Source organism: Rhipicephalus sanguineus, chromosome 1, assembly GCF_013339695.2.
Source record: "Rhipicephalus sanguineus isolate Rsan-2018 chromosome 1, BIME_Rsan_1.4, whole genome shotgun sequence".
Lineage (NCBI taxonomy): Eukaryota > Metazoa > Arthropoda > Arachnida > Ixodida > Ixodidae > Rhipicephalus > Rhipicephalus sanguineus.
The window spans coordinates 257,312,397-257,334,557 of record NC_051176.1 but is presented as its reverse complement, the minus strand read 5'-3'; the positions used below and the strand labels follow the sequence as shown (position 1 = coordinate 257,334,557).

Below are 22,161 nucleotides of genomic sequence, written 5' to 3'. Positions count from 1 at the left end.
CCCTTTGTGCATTTGATTTCTATAGACTGCAGGATTTCTGTTGCCTTGGTATACAAAAATTCTAAACGCTGTAAGTTGTTAGCAGATGCTAATTTTGAAACGTTTTACTATTAAGCTGATCTCTTTGCTACCTTTAATTAAAAGTTGCTTGTTGATTCTCGAACTGCTTTGATTTCAAAGAAACAGAACTCACAATTCGAAGGGGAGTACAGATACTCACTGGGCCGCTTGAAGGCGCCTCAGCCGTGGCTATATCGATAGCGCTACTACTTGTTGAGTGCCGTGTGTGTATGGAGTGTTGGACGGCTTTAAAATTCTGTGCTTGGCATTTCTGTAGTGTTCATATATCGCGCTCTATACTCCTAAAGTATGTGTGGTCGTTATGAAAGTAACTATGATGCTATATTAGCAAAATTTACGCTGTTCTTCAGTCCTCTGTCAACGTTTTAAAATTTGCCCCAGACTGTGCAATCCTGTTCGCAATGTTTTATTATTATTTTTTACTCCTTGAGAGTTGACTATTAGACGGGAAGCCACTGGAAGCGATTTACTCTAATTGCAGCTTTCATTTTTTTTTAATTACAGTGAAGGCTCTGCAGAATTTCTGCGGAAGAATGTGTTCCAATTAGTAACAGGGAGGTGACTGAAAGACATCTGGAGGTCATCAGCACGTCTGCAGAAATTTCGCTTACCAGGATCGTCCGCAGAGTTCCTGCAGAAAAACCTCCACCCTATTTGCAAGGCAGTGTTCCCTTTGCGTGCAAACAAATCTAGACACACAAGCTGTTTTTTTTTCATTTCGCCCCTATCGGAATGCGGCCGCCGCTGTCGAGAATCGAGCCCTGCATGACATATTACTTAGCAAGAGAGCCCCATAGCCACTCAGTCACCGCGGCTGGTCGCACGGCCGTCAAAGGGGTGGCTATCAATCAAATACTGATTTCACGGTTTGCCGACGTTCGCACCACCGGGTTAATAACATAAATATCTCGGTGGAGGCAACATGCAGACACCAGCGGAATTCAGTGTGTCGGTGGTACCCGTACGGTCGACCTTGATCACGGCATATTACACAGGGAGAAAGGAACGCAGAAGAAGCTGAAAACGAATGACAGGACGAAATGTAGTACACGTGAAAGAGCCGCAGAGTGATAGGTACACCGATGCCACTTTGTGTCTCACGACTCGACTGGGAATCATTCGAGGAGAGGAAATGCTAGGCTTTCTGCGCCGAATCAAATCTGTTCGTGTATCTCTGACACCACATTAAAATGCCTAAGGGCAAACTGTCGAAATAAAAAAAAAAATTGCAAGTCCAGAGTAGACAAGTCGGGCCCGGTCACAGGAGGAAGACCGAAAAGGACTGCACCGAGAAGGAAGGGGGCGACACAGCTTCAGTCTTATAGTCTTCTGCTCGCTAAAGAGGTTTTAACGGACTTTTCTTTTTTTTTTTTGCGGGAGTCAAGGCGTGAAGTGTATACTAAATATGTGAGGCATAGAGCGTGTTTACGGTAGCACAGGCTCGCAGTTATTGCCACATTCCAGCTGGTTGCCTTACGTACACCGGAGGACGAAAGAAGTCGCGGCTCGCGCACTGGTGGCTGTCGAGCCGACATCTTTGTTTTCTAAATACAACGTAGTGACAATGCAGAGGCAAATATAAAAAAAGGACCTCGCAGGGAATTTTGATTCCGTATTTGCTGCTATCCCATGCGCTCACGGTATATCTTTACTAAGGCAGGAGTTAAAAGTCCGATACGTAGGTTTGGCGCATCCATCCGTCCGTTTTTCCAGTTATACACCGTTGTCATCATAGGCGTGCGCAGGGTTCTACATCAGGGGGGGGGGGGGGCGAAGGTTCATTGCGCCCCCCCCCCCCTTGTAAGTAAATGGACGAGACAGATTTTGCACCCCCTCCCCCTCTTAGGTGACTATAGGGAATCATTGTATGGGCAGATTTTGCGCCCCCCCCCCCCCCACTTAGGTTATTAGGGGGGGTGGCCACCCCCCCCTGCCCCCCTGTGCGCGCGCCTATGGTTGTCATATCGCCGTCGCCTTTTCGTATATTATCCGTCGTCGTTAGGCCTCCTCCTCACCTCACGACCTCCTCACTTTCAGAAAAAAGGATTCCTGCGGCAATGTTCAGTTCGTAGTCGTTGGGGATGCACATGTTTAGCTCTCTGTTGCTGTCTTACGCACGGCGCACGCTATGATAGTATGATGGAGCCTATGCATGCATTTGGGAGGCTACATTAGAGTACTGTACGTACATGGGATGAAGGCGACGTTTGCGCACGGTGGAGTCGTTCTCGATAAGTGTTAACGGACCACTTTCAGGTCTCTTCGTTTCATCAAGTTGTGTCTCACAAAAGAAAAAAAAAATCAGCCCTTGATCTATTCCAATTCTTTCGTCCACCCAATTAATAATTACGCATTATTCGATTATTTCCTATTTCACTTTTAACTAACTCTCCTATTCGTTGCCGCAGTTGTTATGACTGCTTACAACGAGTACAACGACTGCTGGCCTCCCATTGTGAACACGTGTAATTTTTTAAAGAATTATCATCACTGACATCCCAATCATCATCCCCAGCATCACAATAAGATGGCCATATGCCACCTATAAATAATCATCATCGTCATTATGAGACAGCCACGGCCATGTCCACGGTGAAAATCTTGCGCATTAATGTGCTTGCGGCTTTGATGAGACTCGATTAAAATACGCTATGACAACATGGCCGGCGTTTGATAGCGTGCTTCCAGCGCATTGAATGCTCAGTAATACTCTCAGCATTCTTTTTTGCGAAGATGTTCCTTCGCCATCTTGGATGTCAGTCAAGGTGGCGCCGTCATCAAGCTGCAACCGTCATCGATTACATCCTGTAGTCCTCATCATTGTTATAAGAACAGCTCGCTGTTGGGGACCCAATGATAAAAGGAATATTGAATAACATGGGGGAGGGGGGGGGGAGGGTTTTGCGTCTAAGTTTGACCCCATGTTCTTCCGTAGGAATTAATAAGAAGTTAGAAAATTGAAATTCTCGGTGAAGCCAATCACTGCACGCCTTTGGGATGTCTTACTCAAGCACCGTTCGTCTGTATAAAGTTTTCCATCCTCGAGCTAGTTCTCAAATCGGGTGCAGACAACAATGAACCGGCCGCTCGGCTCTGGCAGGCGCTCTGTTTACGGGCCAGGCGCTGTGTTAGCCGACACCGGGCGACCAACGCATTGTCGGTATTCGATCCCTCATGCGTTCTGCAGTCAGATACAGGAGTAAAATGAACAATCAGCTTGACGGAGGGCTATTTATAGGTGCCCTGAGCCACAATTCGAAAAAAAAAATAATAATTGCTTCAAGAAGAGCAAACTCCCTGCCCATAAAGCATATTAACGAACAGGGGCGTAGCCAGAAGTTTTTTTCGGGGGGGGGGGGTTCAACCATACTTTATGTATGTTCGTGCGTGCGTTTGTATGTGTGCGTGCCTATATACGCAAGCAAAACTGAAAAATTTCGGGGGGGGGGGGGGTTTGAACCCCCCCAACCCCCCCTTGGCTACGCCCCTGTTAACGAAATAATATCTAAGTATACTACTTACCATGAGCGAGTATATTACGAACGGAGCGTTTGTCTTTCGTTTCGTTTCGATCTCCTTTTTCTGATGGCGCATACTCCTTGCGTGGGACTGGCCAATATTCGGATATTACTAAGCGGATGCTGATTTATCACTGTGATCAGCAAAAAAATTACAGAAGGAGATGAATGAAAGGTGACACATGAAAAACGTATCGCGAAAACGCCCTGAAACAATCGAGTTCCTCACGGCTGAGCGAACATGTCTGTGGCAGTGTTCAAGAATGAGAGGAGTCGAAATGTTTATATCAGTTTGCCAGAACCGTGTTTCCAGAATGTTTTTCCTTAAATACGGAAAGCGGTGACAGAATAAAAAAAGAGTGGTTGATCTGCATACCTACTTCCCATTGACCACGGTGGGTGCCCTGAGTCGACAAAAAATTAAGGTAGCTAGGCGCCCGACCATGTCAGCGAGTAAAAGTTACTTAAGTTTTCTGGTTCGGAAATAATTCTTGTACCAACGAAGTACGTGATGACGATACTTTGCAGAATTAGCTATAGCCATGGGTTAAAGAAATATTTAATAATTGGACGTTTCCTAAACCTCCAGTAGTTATGTAAGTTCACGTAGGAATCACTGTAATAACGGGCCGCTCTCGCCAAGCTGTCTTCCATCTCCTTCATAAATAATCTTTAACGGTCAGGAACCGAAATCAAACCAATGTGATTAAGTTCATGTGAGCAGGCGCTAGAGAATGGAATCAACGTAGAAGGCACGACACATGTTGAGAACTGACATCTCTTGCGAGGATAATATGCGTCCCTAACAAGCCAAGACACTATCTAGGGCGCGTGTGTCCTGTGCGCCGGAAGGAAAATACGTATAGATAATGTTAAAGGGGTCGCATCCAGGAAGACTGATGCCTTCCCATCCCTTCTAAACTTCCTCCATTCGCCCATAGGCGGTGTCACGTTCATTCCTGTAAGACGGGCGCGGCCGAGCGTGGGCAGGCGATAGACTGTTTCTCTCAGAAGTGGACAGTCATCATCAAAATTCCAGATTCATACTGTCAACTGCATCAATTAAAAACGCCAGTCCTGCATGGAAAGCGCAGCACAGTCACAGCGAAAGCTGGAAGAGCGGCATTTCTAGAGCCCGTTGTAAACTCTCGTGGGGCTACTAATACAAGTACACTTGAGAGGTATACGCTATAAATAATAACTTTTAGTGAAGTTGAGAAGCACGCACAGCGCAATTATTCGTCATTACACAGAGAAGCGAGCTACACGCTACACATCTGTAAAGCATTACGCGCACTTCGTTAGTGCGGTGGCTGACGACGACGAAGAATTATGGCTGAGCCCTTTGTAATGGGTTGGAAGCTTTAAACGACCCACTAGCTACGCAATCCGCATTGTGTGACGCCCAGGTCGTTACTTTACTCTCCTACCACGCTACATTACATATGTTAACGTGAGAGAGAGAGAGAGAGAGAGAAATTACGCAGGTCCCACGCCTTGTGGGAATCGGCTTCATGCGAAGCAGGCAGCGAGTGGTTCTATGCTTCACTTCGTTTGGCTTTGAGCCAAGCGTTACGAGGTGGATCGAAGTGTTTTCTTAAGTGTAGTAGTTGTGTGCACAGGGGCGGATCCAGGCGGCAACTTTGGGGGGGGCGGTTCCTTCGTCTGACCGGGGGGGGGGGGGGGTTGGTAGGGTAGGGATGAGGAGAGAGACAGGCACTACAGGCGGGGGGGGGGGGTGACACATGCTTTGGGGGGGGGGGGGGGGGGGGGGGGGGCGATCGCCCCTACCTTTGTTACCCCGCCCCCTCCTCCCCATTGCCTTTTTTTCTGGCCGGTCGTGTTGCCAGAAAATGCCCTTTCTATCTCCGCAGCCTAAGGACGGTCAAACGGAGCTTTCGGAGTCGCGCTCGATTATACCCCGCGCACGTGCTCTCGGAGGCTTGCTCGGTACTTCGGCGAATATAATTCACAGCACCACTGCCTGCCTTCCTTCTTTTTTTTTTTTTTTTTTTTTGACCAGCCGCTGAAGGTTGACTAAAAGGTAACTTGTTCTGCACGCTTTGTGGGACCACGGCCGGGCTAGACTGCACGTGCGCGCTCAAGCGCGCACGTGCAGTCTAGCCCGGCCGTGGTGGGACGAAAGATGCCAGTTTGAATGACACAGAACAGACTCCTGTCTCTGAGAAAAAGATGGGAGAATTTGAAGACCCCTCGCTTTGCTGAAGAGCTGATGGCCCTGGGAGTGGGGAGGAAACTTTAGCTCGCTTCCATAAAGGCAGCAGTTGCTTTAGCAAAATAGTTGAGGCTTGTGCTCGTCGGTGCCTATTTGAAAGATGCAGGACGCAGAAGAAATCTTTTCTAGAAAGCCTGTTTCGCTCTTAACAAAAGCGCTGGGCTGTGTGAGGGGTGCTTCCCTAGTCACGGATTGGGATGGACACAGCGATCACCTGAAAAAATTCTACGTTCTGAAAAATGGCCTTCGGTGAGGTGAAAAGCGGGGGGGGGGGGGTTGGGTTGGCTTATAGCTTTGGGGGGGGCGATCGCCCAATCGCCCCCCCCCCCCTGGATCCGCCACTGTGTGTGCACACCATGGGCTTAACACACACGTCGACATCACTGGCGTTTTAAGGGTAACTTAAAGTCTGACATAACGTCAGCGCTCACATTAGAGCACATACGTCAGAATTATCGAAACGAAGTGCACTTTACGGTGCGATGATGTGAATATTGTACGTATATTTCGTTAGCGTAGTCCTCCGGGGTCGAGCAACGCTTGAATATAGCTTGCTGAATCATAGAAATACAAATGTAATGTTTACTAGACTGCTATAAGAGAGGAGCCAACACTGGAACCACATACGTTAACCTGATATGACGCTTAATTGTACCGTAGGAGTACATACGTAGTGTTTATTGCTTTCTTATAAAATTAGAAAGCCAGCACCACGACCACAATTGACGCTGCACTGACATTACGCCTGCATAGGGTGTTATTCCAAAGCAATTCTAGCCCTGGCGTGGCTCTGTGGTAGAATACCTGACTGCCACGCAGAATGTTTGGGTTCGATTCCTGCTGCGATCCAAACTTTTATTTTTTTACAGCGAAAGCTGTTATGAGCTCATTTCAACGGCCGTTTTTGGTGCCGTAGTTGTCCGCCGCCGCCGCCGCCGCCGGTGTCCGTAACCACTATCACACAAAATAATAAAAAAAAGGAAATAAGAAAAAATTTCCAGGATGGAACGAGGTTCGAACCTGGGCCCTCTGCGTGGGAGCCGAGTGTTCTACCTCGGGGCCATGCCGGTGCTTGAAACTGCGTTGCAAAAAGACCCTATACAGGCTTCTTGTCGGGAAGGAACCACATTAACATATGTATTGTAGTGTGGTAGAAGAGTAAAATAACAACCAGGCGTCACACAAACGCGAATTCTGTAACCGGGCGTCACACAATGCAAATAGCGCAACGAGTGGGTTGTTGAGTGCTTCCAACCCATTACAAAGGCTTCTACAATAATTCTTCATCGTCATCAGCCACAGCATCAAGAAAGTGCACATAATGCCTTACAGGTGTTTAGCGAGTACCACGGTTCTCCGCAGAATGACGAAAAATTGCATATGGGCTGCCACCCTACTTCACAAAAAGTATGATGATTTATACGTAGTGGGTTCCTGGCAAGTGCACTTCTGTTGGTTGCCAAGGAAGCCCATAAGACTCCCATGATCCATTTCCTCAGGCTCTCAATAAAGTTAATTCCTTCTCTCTCTCGCTCTCCGTTTCTCCGGTTAACGTATGTTATAAAGCGTGGTGGCACAGTTAAATAACGACCGGGCGTCACACAATATGACTTACGTAACTAGTGGGTCGTTTAAAGCTTCCAACCCATTACAAAGGGCTCGGCCATAATTCTTCATCGTCATCAACCACTGCAATAACAAAGTGCACATAATGCCTCACAGATGGTACCTCGCTTCTCCGCAGAATAACGAATAATGTGGCGGGTGCTTCCCAACTTCCCAGAAATTATGATTTGTGGCGTAGTGGGTACGTTGCTAATGTACTTGTATTAGTAGCCACAAGATAGTTTATAACGGGCTCTAGAAATGCCGCTCTTCTAGCTTTCGCTGTGACTGTGCTGCGCTTTCCGCGCAGGCCTGGCGTTTTTTTTTGTGAAGTAGGGAAGCAACCACTATACCATTTTTCGTCATTCTGCGGATAACGATGGTATCCGCTAAACACATGTAAGGCATTTGTGCACTTTATGGATGCTGTGCCTGATGACGATGAAGAATTATGGCAGAGCCCTATGTAGTGGGTTGGAAGCATTCAACGACCCATTCGTTGTGCAATACGCATTGTGTGTGACGCCTGGTTAGAGTATTCGCGTTGTGTGACGCCTGGTTGTTATTTTACTCTTCTAGCACGCTATATTACATATGTTATTGTGGTTTCTTCCCGACATGAAGCCTGTATAGGGTTTTTTTGGGAAGGAGCTTCAAGCACCGGCATGGCTCTGTGGTAGAATACTGGGCTGCCACGCAGAGGGCCGAATCTCGTTTCATTCTGGGTATTTTTTCTTATTTCGTTTTTTTTATTTCGCGCGATAGCGATTACGGACACCGGCGGCGGCGGACAACTACGGCGCCAAAAACAGCTGTTGTTGTGATCTCATAAGAGCTTTCGCTCTAATATATACAGAGACAAAACAACAATAAGACGGAGCGCAATACCCAAGCACCCTGCGTGGTACATCGACTATCGCTCAATGGCAGCTTTCTATAGAAATCTGCCCAATGTCGTAAAAAAGTGTATAAGAAACTGCCTCTTTAATATCGACGTAAAAATAAACCTAAGAAATAACAATAAAAATAAAAAAACAAATGAGAGCTAGCCCCAGCTTCTATTAATGTATGCTCGTGAGCGCATTTCGCGCCGGGTGCTTCAGCAATATTAAACACTTGCTGCAAACCTTTCTAAAAGAAAAATAAAAGGAATGCTTCACTATTATTACGCCATACCCTCTTAAATCAGATTACATTCTGGAAACGCGTTTCACTTACTGTTATGTGAGAAATAAATAAGGACGATTTACATCATTGAGCAAGGTGGGTCGTTGAATATGCGATAATAATCTTATTGCAACATTCTCGATAGCCAAACGGCGTACCAGTTATGTCGCGGATTTGACTTTGGCCTGGCGAGCCGAGAAGTGCCGTGATATTTTGATTTTGCCTCTCCTTTGCGATGCAAGCACGCTCTCGTTCCGACGCGAGACAAACGCCAGGCCCTCAAACATTATAATGAAACATATCGCAAAAACATTGCCGCCAAGTTGGTGCCCACTCAGGACAACAACGAACTGACCTTACATTTTAGTGGCAGTCTGTACGTTCGCGCGGCGATGCATGTGTATTAGCTTCCAAAATTGTCGCAATGGCCGTCAGTTGATTTGAAGTGCTTCGTAAGGTAGTATGCGTTGAATCCAACTCGTGTAATGATGACATTTGCATCACTACCTCTGCCACTATCCACCACTATTCCTTTGGCGTTCGTTCCATTGGCATAATGAGTCTTTCCGATTCGCTTTAAGTGCTTGCATGCATGCCGTCACTTCGACAAGGTAGCCTCGTTCTGACAACGTAAGTTGGCGGCACTTTATGTGGATGAATAGGCTGTGGAACTATAATGCAATATAGCAATAGAACTATAATGAAGAATTAACTAATGTATCGAAGTTTCCTAAGATACAAATAGCGAGTATCGTATCAGATACATTTATTCTGCATACTAGTATCTTTTGTCTATATCTCAAATACTCGTTGTCGCGCTATCTTGTGTCGTATCTCGATACAATTGAAGAGAATCTTTGCTCAGCCCCGGTATACATCCGACAGTGGTATGCTTGACTGTAGCAGTGCTGGTGCGCTGGAGTGCAGGAAAGAGGGAATGGGAAGGGTGTATAGGCGGAGGTAAGAACATCCGCATGCGCTTGTATTCCTAATATACGCGCGTTCGGCACGAGTGACAGTGGCAAGTTGTCAAGTTGGCACACTGCGAAGTCCAGTCTTCAAGGACGTCACGCCTATAACGGTACGCGAGGAACGAAAAAAAAAACAATAAAAGAAGGGGTTCGTACGCAGATGGCTGGTTTCGACAGCGCCGAAAGGCAATTTCTGTCGAGGAAATCCCGCGAACACTCAAGAGAGGGAATGGAAAACGACGAACCAGGTGTATAAGCGACGACGTTCACTTTCGTTACCGGCACGATCACAGGAAGGCGGCAGCATTAGACCGCACCTCGCGTCGACCGGCAGTGCACCAAGTGGCGCGGAAAGGCGGCCCTGTCGACCCGACTTCCTCGTTCACTCTAGCCTCGGTGTGTTGGTAAGTGCGTCGCATTTCGTTCCAAGACAATTCGAAACTGAGGCTTTCTCTTACTACGTACTGCTAGAGAATCTCGGCGTTGTGGAAACTGCTGCTAGTGACAGTCAATCAGAGGTCCGGCTTCAAGACGTTACTCCCGCATATAGAAGAATTCGTTACTGCCCGGCGCCGCCTTGATTGTGGCAGAAATAGCTTCAGCAGTCGTGAGTGGCCTAGCGCACCATTTCACGAGCCATTTTTATGCGCGAATAGCGCTGCATGTGTTTTGTGCCTGACTGACGGAAACCCACCCGTTTTCGCAATGCTGCGCTAATTTAATTACAAAGTGCATTGTGACCATCGCTTTAATCGCGTATTAAGCTTATCTTGACGCGTCGCTTCTATTGTTTTTGACGTGCTAAAACTCTACAGGCGACCGAAGGTGTCCGACTACTTTTGCTACGCGTTTATAGCAAGCAATTTGATACACGAAACAGTAGTGGGCACGGAAGCGGCAAAAATGCTTTCCCGGCACAAGCACCTGTAGAGAAAATAGGGGGAACGATATTCGGAGCGAACGCTTCATGTGAAGCGTCCCATAAGCAAATGAAGGCATAAATGATAAAGGAAGGAAGGAAAACAGGAGAGAGAGGAAAGGCAGGAATACTAACCAGCTAAGCTCCTACGATGAACCATAACGTCAAGCTGATACTATTACTGTGTCATAGAGCTTACGTTAAACAGGTTGGTCAACACAATTTGTCGAAGTCCTCAACCTAATCCTGTTTGGCTAAAATGCGTAAATTCGATTCAAATGTGTCCGTGACCGGCAGCTGTGATCACTACACTATGGAAGGACTTTAATTTTTGAGAGAAGAATTGGATAACTGTTGGTTTCTGCATCTCGAAAAATCACCGCAGTAGGATAACTCCGAAGTGAACGGGGTGCACGGTATATATATATATATATATATATATATATATATATATATATATATATATATATATATATATATATATATATATATATATATATATATAGTTTCCTGCGCCTCCGGCGCCAGGAGCTCTCGACATTATTTTGGAACAGGCGCCGCTCTTGCGGTGGTGCATTCCCCGAAATGCACTGCCGGGCGCGCCGCGTGAGTCAGCGCATGAGTAATAACAGCGTCGCCTTCGTATTTCGCCGTAGCTGGACCCCGGAGCGCACAGGACCCCCTCCTCGGCCTCCATCCGCAGGAGTGGCTGCGGCACGGTCCTTGAGGGTGCGCGCGCGAGTCTTTTTTCGTGTTTCCTTTGTTTCTCTTCGCGTCGCCCGTCGGGAAATTAAAGGATTAGGAGGAGCGAGAGCACACGCACCGACGGGCCGTGAGGGCAAACCGGTCGCCCTCTTTCTCCTTCCGGAGGAACGACGTCAAGGCCACGCGGCGCCCTTACCGCGGCGAGAGTGAACCAGTTTCGTTTTGATCGGAGCGCGCTTCGCTGGGTCAGTGTACCGGCGAAAGGCTCCCACCTCGCGCGCGCGCCGGAACGCTCCCCGCCGGGACTCCGCGCTGCCGCCGCCGCTGCACGACAACGTCCCGCAACCGACGGCGCCCCACAGGTGAGCACGGCCGATGCGCCCGGAACGCGAGCGCCCTGCAGCGCTTGCTTCCGATTCGGGCCCGCTCGGCGTTCGCCGAGACGGAACGCGATGTCCATTCATTGCCGCAGCGCGCGCGCGAAAACCCGAAAGACTAAAGCGCGCTTTGTCTCGTCACCGTTGCACGCTTCGCAAACTATTATCTTCGATAAACACTGTCGACGACTCGCAGCGCAAAGCGTCGCGCGCGACATAACAATGTTGCGCGGTGCGTTCTTTGCGAGCGAGGCCGTTGGTTTCGCCTTAAATGTCTCTTCTCCGCTCAGCGCGCATGCTTTGCGCAGCGCGCTCGCGCGTTGAAAGCGCGGCAGTAACCGACGGGCGAATTGTCCGGTCGCTGTGCGTGGGTGAATTTGGTTCCATTGCGTGCACGTGTATGCCAACGCATACCCTAATGTTGACGTCGCTGATTCCCTGCTGTTTTGAGCATTTTTTTTTTGGAAACCCGTGCGAGACAGAGACTACTTAAAGCTTTTTATTTCCCAGTCAAGTGCCGGAGGCCAATGTACCAGCTAAATTACTCCGTACTTAATTGTGCCTGCTTGATTTGTACTTGTTTCGCTGATTATAGCAAATATTTCATTCTGACAAAAAATACTACTGATGCCAACGCTGCATGCAGCAGCACTTCACGACCGTTGTAGCATTTCAGGGCTGCTGCAAGAGGCGTTAAGTTGGAATATCTAGAAGGAATCATTCAAGCACATCACCGCTACCGCTCCTTTTCTTAATTTTAAGTAACACCATACAATAGTAAATCTGTAGAAATGACACGTTTGTAGAAATGCATCTGTAGAAATGCGTATTACGGAAAATAAATTTTAATGTGTTCTCGTAATAACTTACTAGATCACAGTAGAATTTATTTCCCGTGCAAATTGCGTGCGTTTTAAGCAATAACCTTTTTTCCCATCTCCCTCTATCCGTGCCTGTCGATGTGTTCTTGGGTTTGATGATTTCTTCAGGTTTGAATTATGGTTTTACCTCTTGGCTCGAGTAACCGTACACAGTGACGCGCGCTCACGAGAACAGTTACTTGGATCTTTGGTGGGCACTTTGGATCGGGAAGACGTGTTTATAATAGCGCTGCTGGATAACTCATCTTCCCGTGGGGAATTGCAAATGGAACATTAGCTGAAGCTTGAGTGATGGTGGCAGATTGCCTGGAGCGACTCCAAACCAAACCTGGCACGTCCTACAAGTCGGCAGCGCCTTCCGTCAGCGACCGGCCATGAGTGCTGTAAGACTAGTCCGGGTACCGGTCGCTGAATGGAAAGCCATCCAATCGTGTATTCACAGCTCGCACAGACCCGACCGCTGTAAGTGATCGTGAAAGAAAAAGATACCTTTTCCAATAGCACGGACACGTATTGAGAATCTTGCCGACGTGAGACCTTAGTACGTGCTGTGATGCATAGCCATGTCCTCTTAATCTGTATCTCTCCGAGCACTTAGGTGTGAAAAAAAAAAAAGGTTTTATTTCAATAAACAAAAGAGTCACCTTTATATCTATGGCACGGGGCAGTGAAGGCAAAGTATGCGCATGTTTGTTCTGGCTAAGAAGAAAAAAAAACGAAAAGATTCGGCCGACGGTACACGCGAAAGATACATGCCCATGGAAATGTAAGCTGCTTTCGGTAGGAAAACAAAAAAAAAAATGCGACCCTTTGCTTTCGGAGCGGGCATAGAAAGATAACAAATGTCGGCGTGTTTAGGAAGTCAGTGCTTATTCACCCACATACAAAAAAAAAAGAAACAAGAAAAAGAATGAGAAAAAACTTGGCAGATCCCATGACTTGTGGCAATCGGTTTCATGCGAAGCAATTAGCGAGTAGTTGTCTAGGCTGCATGTTTTGGCTTTGAGCCAAGCGTTAAGAGGTGGATCGATGCGTTTTTGTAAGCGTAGTAGTTGTGTGCACATCGTGGCCTTACCAGGCACGTCGACTAAAATAGCGTTTAAAGGGTAACTTATGGTCTGACGTAGCGTCAGCACACACTTTAGAGCACAGACGTGAGTATTATCGAAACGAAGTGCACTTTACGGTGCGATTATGTAAATATCATGCGTAACTTTCGTTAGCGTATTCCTCCTGGCTCGAGAAACGCTTGGATATAGCTTGCTGTATCATAGGAATACAAATGTAATGTTTATAGACTTCTATGAAAGCGGAAGCAACACTGGAACCACAATTGACGCTAACCCGGCATGACGCCTGTATCATAGGAGTACACATGTAATGATTATTGCTTTGTCACAAAATTAGACAGCCAGCACTGCAACCACAATAAACGTTGCACCGACATTACGCCTGCATAGGGTCTTTTTCCAAAGCAGTTTCAAGGCGTGGCGTGGCTCTGTGGTAGAATACCTGACTGCCTCGCAGAACGCTTGGGTTCGATTCCTGTTGGGATCCTGATTTTTATTCTTTGCATACGTCGGATCAACGCTGCCGATGTCAGTTTTTCTTTACGCTCTTGCATTTAAAGTACCAATGTCTGTTCTCGTCGTTCCTGGGCAGATATAAACTGTCAATCTCCTGTGGCGTATACCCGCTTACCGCGTATACGGGTATGTGCCAGATGTGTCTGGAGGAAAGGGTTTGACGACTTACGCGACAGGATTTTCACGTTATTCATGTCATGACCAGACAGTCATATTCGTCAAACCCTCGTACACTCCAGTTCCAATTTTGGTCTACACAAAGCAAAGGAGGCGATCACGAAAGCACCCAGACGTAGGCAGCTAGATAGATAGATAGATAGATAGATAGATAGATAGATAGATAGATAGATAGATACGCTCAAAGCGCCTTGGTTTCGCTAAGAAATGGTTCGCTATTAAAAGTGCAAGAAACTGGAGTTTCACGAGGACTCAAGTCGAGGATGCCACAAGTTAAAGCCGACAACACTGAGTCGAGGGAAAAAAGTGTCCGCGCCTCGCATTGTTAATAAATGACAGCGCGTGCTTGCATGGACCCATAGCACCTGCGTACCGCCCTCACCGCTATAAGCATCGAGTATGGGCATGTTCGCATATGTGATGAAATGATGACGAGCTATAAGCGCTGCTCGAGGCGCCGCCGGCTCGTTAATCCGCTGAGCGACGAAAAAAAAAATCTCTTTCTCTCTCCCCCAAAAAACCGGGCGTCAGCATCGTCGCATGGAATAACGAGCATTCCTTCACGTGATCGCTGTAGCAAAACAACCCAGCAGCATTTTTTTTATCTAATGGCAACGAAAGAGGGCATCAAAAATAAAAGATCAGGGGGAGCACAAGGACGAAGCATCGAAGTTCATGGGCGTGAATTTCCGGAGCGCGCAAACTCAGCGCTGACGACGTGCGGTGCGCAGTGGGGCGCGCTTTCCGCCAATGCGGGGCGTCCGCGCGGTTGTCGGTAGCGCGCGAATTGGGCCCCGTCGTATAAAGAGGGGCTGCCACCTCCCCGCGTCGTCGGTAGACAACATCACCTCGTGCACTGCATCGACTGTTGGGGCAGTTCGGCGGCTGGTGAGTTACGAGACACGAATAAGAGGTGGCTATGCCAGCTTCCATTTCTTTCTTTCTTTCTTTCTTTCTTTCTTTCTTTCTTTCTTTCTTTCTTTCTTTCTTTCTTTCTTTCTTTCTTTCTTTCTTTCTTTCTTTCTTTCTTTCTTTCTTTCTTTCTTTCTTTCTTTCTTTCAGATATGCGAGAGGTTTTGCCAGTTCCGCGACGTTGCTTTCCAAGCATTCGCTGCTTGCGGAGCAAATTGGTGCGAACGACATATTACAACATATTGTTGATTTGCTGTAGTGCGTATGTTGGCAAGCGCCATGCTTAAGTATACCTGCAACGTTATTTAGTGGCTGTTAAGAGAAATACTGCAGTGCGACGTTGTTTTCGATCGCTTGGTATGACGTTTGAGCAGACACAGATACCACGTCCATCGTCAGCTTAACCTGAGCGCTCAGAATGACCACGTTCTGTGTCATTTCCGGCACATACCACTGCGCTTTTGATCAGCGCAAAAGACATTTGAGAAACGCAAAATAATAATATCCTGTAATCCAAGCCATGATGAAGTACTTCTTTCTTTGGCAGTCACCACTTACAGACACTATTTTACCCTTGTCTATCAGGACCTCATTTGTTTCTGTTTTCTCCTTATTATTTTTCAATATCTGTTTATTTCTGCTCATTTCGCTTTGATGTCACTTCAATATCTGCCATATGAAATGCAAGCCTTGCATAGAGCAGAGGTGACATATTCAGCTCTCATCAATTTCTCTCTCTCTCTCTTTGTTTTACTTCGAAGTGGTCAAGAACAAAAAACTTGTTACTAGGATCAAAGCATTCGCTCTCTGATACCGCGGCCACAATATTTTTTTCCTCGAATTACGTGAAAAACAGTGCGAGCATATTCTGTATTGAAAATTCAAGTTACTCACCAAATGCGGCGGACCCTGACGTTTAGATTTGAGCCATGGCGTGGTTGCCTCACTCGGCGATTACCGCGATGCCCGTGCACTGACCGCACGCACCTACTACGGGTGAAGTCGTGTGCATCCGAGCGGTCAATTCTTAGTCGCCAAGATAACGCTGTCCTTGAGGCGTATATGTTTGTGTGTATGGTGCGAGAGGTAACTAGGAAACGGTAATAGCTCTTATTTGCCAAGCGGGCAGTACGCGACGCGAAATATGTAGCTACGGAATTTGCGCACCGACGCAGCGCAGTAAGGGTGAACTCTCCGCGGACAGAAAAAAAAAAAAGAAGGACACATCGGACGTTACAAAGCAGAGATGTATACTTCTGTGTCACGCGCTAACGGTGCTACAGTAATGACACCACGGGAGACGATCTGCCGTATTTTGTTCGCATGCACGGTCCTGTAAGGGGGTAGGAGTGCAAGCATCGGAAGAGGAAACTAACATACGAGTGTGGAAGGGACGCTCGACTTTTGCGCGGGTCACGCGTAGGTCCCTGTGTCTCGGGGCAGGGCACGAACGACAAGGGGCCTCTAAAAAATTGGCCAAAATATATCCAAAAAACCGGACGCATCCGTGAAAACTACCCCGGTTTGGCAACCGGCGTAACACTCGCCAAACCGGTCACGCACACTTCAGTCGCGCCCGCAGTCGTCCGCTGGAGCAAAAGGCTCGGCGGCGACGCAATAGTTCGGATGTTTCCTTCGGTCAGGTCAGGATTCCCCCTTGTCGCCGTAAAATAATAATAAAGAAATAAAAAAAGGGACACTCCCTGAGACATTGCGAAGCTCGATAATAAACAATAATCCCGTCTTGAGGGGAGTCCTATATAGCCTCAGACGGCGTTGCGTATCGTGCCGTATACTCATCGCCGAGACCATCGTTATACATTGCAGAGGCAGCAACTTTTATTGCTGCAAAATCTGATGTTCTCGCGTAAAGCGTGTTTCCAACGTGTTATCTCCGTGCAGCACAAAGTAACCCCCATCGTACAGCCACGTGGCCTCCTCTTGTCTCTCTGTTCAATCTCTGTCCGGCTAATTTACGGTGGCACCGGACGCGCGTCGAAGCCAAAGGCGCGAGGGTGGTTGCGTCATGCCGAAATGACTCCCGTATAACGGCGGCACACGCAGAGTAATTGCGTGGATTTTGTGCGTGTCTTCTTTATTGTTGTTTCTTCAGAAAAGACTGTGTTAATCGTGCTCAAGACCGCTCAATATTTTTTTATCTAGCCTTGTACTACCCAGTGAACAACGTGATAAAAGAGAGAGAGAGAGAGAGAAATAAACTGTGTATTTTAATAACGACAAGAGATCGCAAGCAGTTCTCAGGCTAGGTTTCGCGTGCACATGAAGACTCGCGGCCGCTACTGGCTTTAACTGAGCGACGCCTTCCCCACCTGTGGCGACGTTGAATCCGAGTGAAGTAACCTCCGGCGATTTGAATTACGAAATCATAACATATTTGGTGTATCCGAGCCGTACCGATAAAACCTAGTCCTTTAAAAACGGTAGTAAAAAAAGGGGGCACAGAAATTATTATCTACTTAGAACGAAGCAGAGGCGATTAAAGTTCCTGACTCCGTATAACTGCGTCTGCACTTAATTGTGCGTGTTGCTATATAGTGAAAGTTTCGAGATTCTTTCGAAACAAATGCGCGTTCAAGAACAACGAAACCGTGCACAGCTCCCATCCAGGTTTGGAAAGGTTTTACCCCGTTCGTTGCCAGAAAAGCCCGCGGAATAACCTTACACTCTTTTCTGAGAATGGCGTCGCCTGACCAAACCAAGTTAGATGCGCCCCCCTTCGCGGCTGCTGCTGGAGTGTGACGGAAGTGGAAAGAGAGAACGACCACCAAGGCTGCCAGGGAGGACTGCGATCTGTCCATCTCGTGAATAAAGATGGCGTAAGCGGAAAGAAACGCTCTGATGGCAGATATTCATCATCGCTCATGCAAAGCTTCGCACGTAGATTCTTGCAGCGTATATATGACACGATGAGACTGAGGGGTGGGGGGGTGGGGGGGGGGGGGGGGAACCAGTTCGCTTTCAAGTTGACGCGACTCATCGCTTCATGGGTTCGCTGAATTGTGTGTTACACTCACTCTGTACCACTTGCATAAACACCGGGCACTACGCACGTTCTTTTAACTGTTCGAAGTTCAATACCCGATGCATGACATAATTCAGCCCATCGGCACACACAGTTATATATGCACGGCAAAAAACAATCCTGGATTTTTATTCGTGAAATTTCGCTGAGAAAAGAAATATTGTCAGAAAATGCTGCACTTTTTATTTATTTTATTTATCTTTTATTATTTAATCTGGTAGAACTGAACTGCAGTATGAAACATACGGCTACATATCTTTTATATTCAAGTGGACAATCAGAATCTCAAGATTTACTTTGTTAGCTTCGTTGGTTTTCACATGTAAACTTTCTTTGGTCCTGATCACCACACCGCGACTTTGGTCACCGCGTCACAGATCCGAAATACTGGTGTCGCCAAGGAGAGTGCGTTCACAGAAACTGTACTTTTTGCAGAGCATGGAAGGGCGTGCTGCTTCTAACGTCTTCAATATGTTTCCGGCAGCCTGTAATTCGCAACCAGTTTTTCTATACATACGTACTTTGCGGAGTGCAGTGATGAAACTGTAATGTAGTGAAAGTTATGACTTCGTTTGGGGAGCATCAACGAATAAAATAATGGAGACATTAAACAAACAATCAATCAAGCACATTTCTCTGTGTATCACTTTTATTGTAGCACTAATAAAAAACTGATCGATCGATTGATTGATCAATCACTAAACTGTCTCGCTATATCTGCCCCTATAGAGTCTCTGAAAAAAAACATGGTTGATCCCTCCGTCACAGGAATCGGAATAACACGAAAGTAAAGCGTGCCCTTACCGAAGTAACTGAATGTTTACCTTACATTGATATAAGATAGTTTGCACAATGTATATTGATGTCTGGCAGCTATAGCGCCGTTTAACGTGGATGTGCCCACTTTGATTATTGGTGGTACATCTCCATCCCGACGACTAAAGTCACTGCTAAATGATTAAACAAACCCTAGGTGTGATAGCCAGAAGAGCGTTGGATATATTGGACGCAGAACTTGGTCGCCATCCCGCGGCATGTTAAAATGTGATTGAACACCACGGCCGGACTAGAGGGAAACGCAAAGCGCGTCGTGCAGCCCCGGTAGCCCGGTCGCAATTTTTCTGTGGGCGAGCGCGTGAGCGGGGAACGCCCTGTTACAGCCAGGTGAGGTAGGCGCGCGTCGCAGAGCTATGAGCGAGGCCAACGCTTTTACGATGCTTGGCTTAGTTTGCCACCTCGCAGTGACAAAATTAAACATCTATTGTAAACGCTCCGAATGACAGGGACGTGTAACGCGTTGCAGGTGCTAGTTGCGGAGGCCAGAGTAATGACGAATTACTTTGCTTTACCGCTCCCAGAGGGCAACACCACCCCGCCAAACGTGAGAGTGGTAGATATAAAAGGCGCGTTTGTAAAGTCTCTAGAGTCCGTGACCGTGGCGCAGTGGATAGCATGCCCGGCATCTGTTGTTGCGGACCGAGCGGTCGTGGGTTCGATGCCCGTACACGGAACTTTTTGCTATCTGATCGCGTATATTTTTTCGACGTCACTTCCGTGACGGAAATACGTCACTGAAGTCTTGGTGGAACCCGGCATAAAACACTTTCGTGTTAAAAAGGACACACGTGTCATAACTTATAAATTAAAAACGATGAGTGAACTGTACGGCATAGGTCGCGCTACACTACGTCAGCGAGAATGGTATTCCTTCGTACCACAGACCACCCAGCAAGGGAGTCAAGAGTGAACATCTGTTGAAGTACCGACGAAGCGCCAACATATATTTGCGACATTTTTTGGCGCGATACTTGGCCTCAGTGAGTGGACGCTCGCCTCAGGTGCTGCAAAGGCTGACCCCCACTATGCACGAAAGGCACCCCCGGGGGAGTATACACTTGCACCATGGGTGTTCGATGGTCTGTCCAATATACGTGCAACAAGGGGCGGCGCACAGGACGGCACGGTGCGCACGCCCGGCAGCGCCAGGCTCGGTGCGCTGCATTCAACTCACGTACACTTCCTTCCGCACGGGCACTCTGCAGCGGCTGCGCAACGCACCAGGAAGACCCTTCTCTTCGGCGCTGAGAGGCCAAAAATTGTTCGCTCCGCTTTTTTCCATTTCGTCAACCTAGAGCTTCTTCATTAGAACGAAGCTTTCTTATCCTCTTCCTGAACTTCGAGGGTATAATCTACCTTCAATCGAATGCGCTGGTACATAGCGACGTCAACACGCGACTCTCCTAATCGAAACGGTACCACAATATATATATATATATATATATATATATATATATATATATATATATATATATATATATATATATAGTTGAAGAAATGAAGGAGCACACTTACGAAAATTGCATATTTTTACTCATTTACGTTTCGGCCGTGGCACGGCCTTCGTCAGAATTTCTGACGAAGGCCGTGCCACGGCCGAAACGTAAATGAGTAAAAATATGCAATTTTCGTAAGTGTGCTCCTTCATTTCTTCAACTACATGTGCACCGGACCTTCAGAACTTTCTTTTGAATTATATGTATGTAGATAGATAGATAGATAGATAGATAGATAGATAGATAGATAGATAGATAGATAGATAGATAGATAGATAGATAGATATACACCCACTCTGTGAAGGCGGGGGAACAGCGGAGCTGACGGGTGCGCTGCTCCTCGGGCGTTCTCATAATGCACGGTCGACCCCTACTTGCCACGCACGACCGCGCCAACGCAGCGCCCAGACTCGAATGGCGTGGCGAAACACGTTCGAAACGCGCACCACTCCACTCAAGCTTTCTGCACCTCACGTAGTGTTGCACTGCGGCCCACCGTTGACAGATCGACGACGTCAAAAGAGGACGTCATGTAGTGAAGCCATCGTATGACGTCACATGATGCTGTCACTGTATGACATCATCGCCCGCTCGGAGGAGGTCACGTGGGTTCTTTTTTTTTTTTTGTGCGTGGACGGACGCTGCAAAATCAAGGAGGTGTGCCATTTATCGCCCCCTTTAAAAACATTTTTTTCGAATCTTTTCCTACTGCGCACAACATGTTGAGTGGAACCACTTTCCTTCCCGCTTAGCATCAGTTGGTGATAGTGAACGTTCTCGCGAGACGGTAACCCCCATTGTACAAGTACTACCCTGTTGAAAATATGTTCATTGTCCTTTTAGCTCACTGTATCTTGTTATTTTACTTTGTTTTTATCCACTCCCGTCTGTAATACCTCTAGCTTTTCGGGTAAATAAATAAATAAATAAATAAATAAATAAATAAATCATATATTTGCCATTTAACTGTGGCTTGAAGACCAAGCAGGAGGAAAAAATTGTGCCCTTATTTCTGTTTTTGCTTTTTCGAAATTTGAACTCTTTTATTGGCAATGCTGCTTATTTGAATGTGAATTTTTGCTTATATAGCATGTTTTTAGAAATGTAGTAATCTTTTGCTGCACTTGTGCGCTTAGGACGGCAGTGGTCATGAATTGAGTCACAGTGTCCAAGCTCTCATAAACCTTCTCCGGCACAACACTCTGCTGGGCAGCGAAGGACTTCACTTTTTCCTAGTACAGCAGTGCTTCTTTAGCTGAAATTCTTGGCGATTCTTCTACAAAGCTTACTTATTCATCCTCCTCCTCTTCTTCCTGAGATAGGATGCTCACTACAATCTTCTGAAGACAGAGTGGCGCATGTCTCAACGCGAGAGTCACAGTTGGCACAGTTTTCCAAACGCAAAGCGTTGTCTGACCCAGTTTTCAGACAATTTCTGATCAATATGACGTGACAGGCATTACACGGTGTCACAAAATATGCTCGTAGAACTAAAATGCGCTCTGCACTAAAGTCGTTAAACTGAAACGCGTTAGCATTGGCGCTTCGACGGGTTATTTAAAAAAAGTTCGTACGACTGAATAGTTCGTTTAACTGACGTTCGTTCAAGTGGTATCTTACTGGTATTTCCAATGGGACTGGTGAGATGAA

General features: G+C 47.0%; 1 protein-coding gene across 1 annotated transcript in view; it reads left to right on the top strand.

The window, feature by feature from the left end:
* The first annotated feature begins 11,416 nt into the window (after window positions 1–11,416).
* LOC119378603 (uncharacterized) overlaps window positions 11,417–22,161 on the top strand; it is a 33,916-nt gene continuing 23,171 nt past the window's right edge. Inside the window, exon 1 of the mRNA XM_049411501.1 lies at window positions 11,417–11,564. The gene's annotated coding sequence lies outside the window, so the exon portion shown is untranslated. The remainder of the gene's footprint in view (window positions 11,565–22,161) is intronic.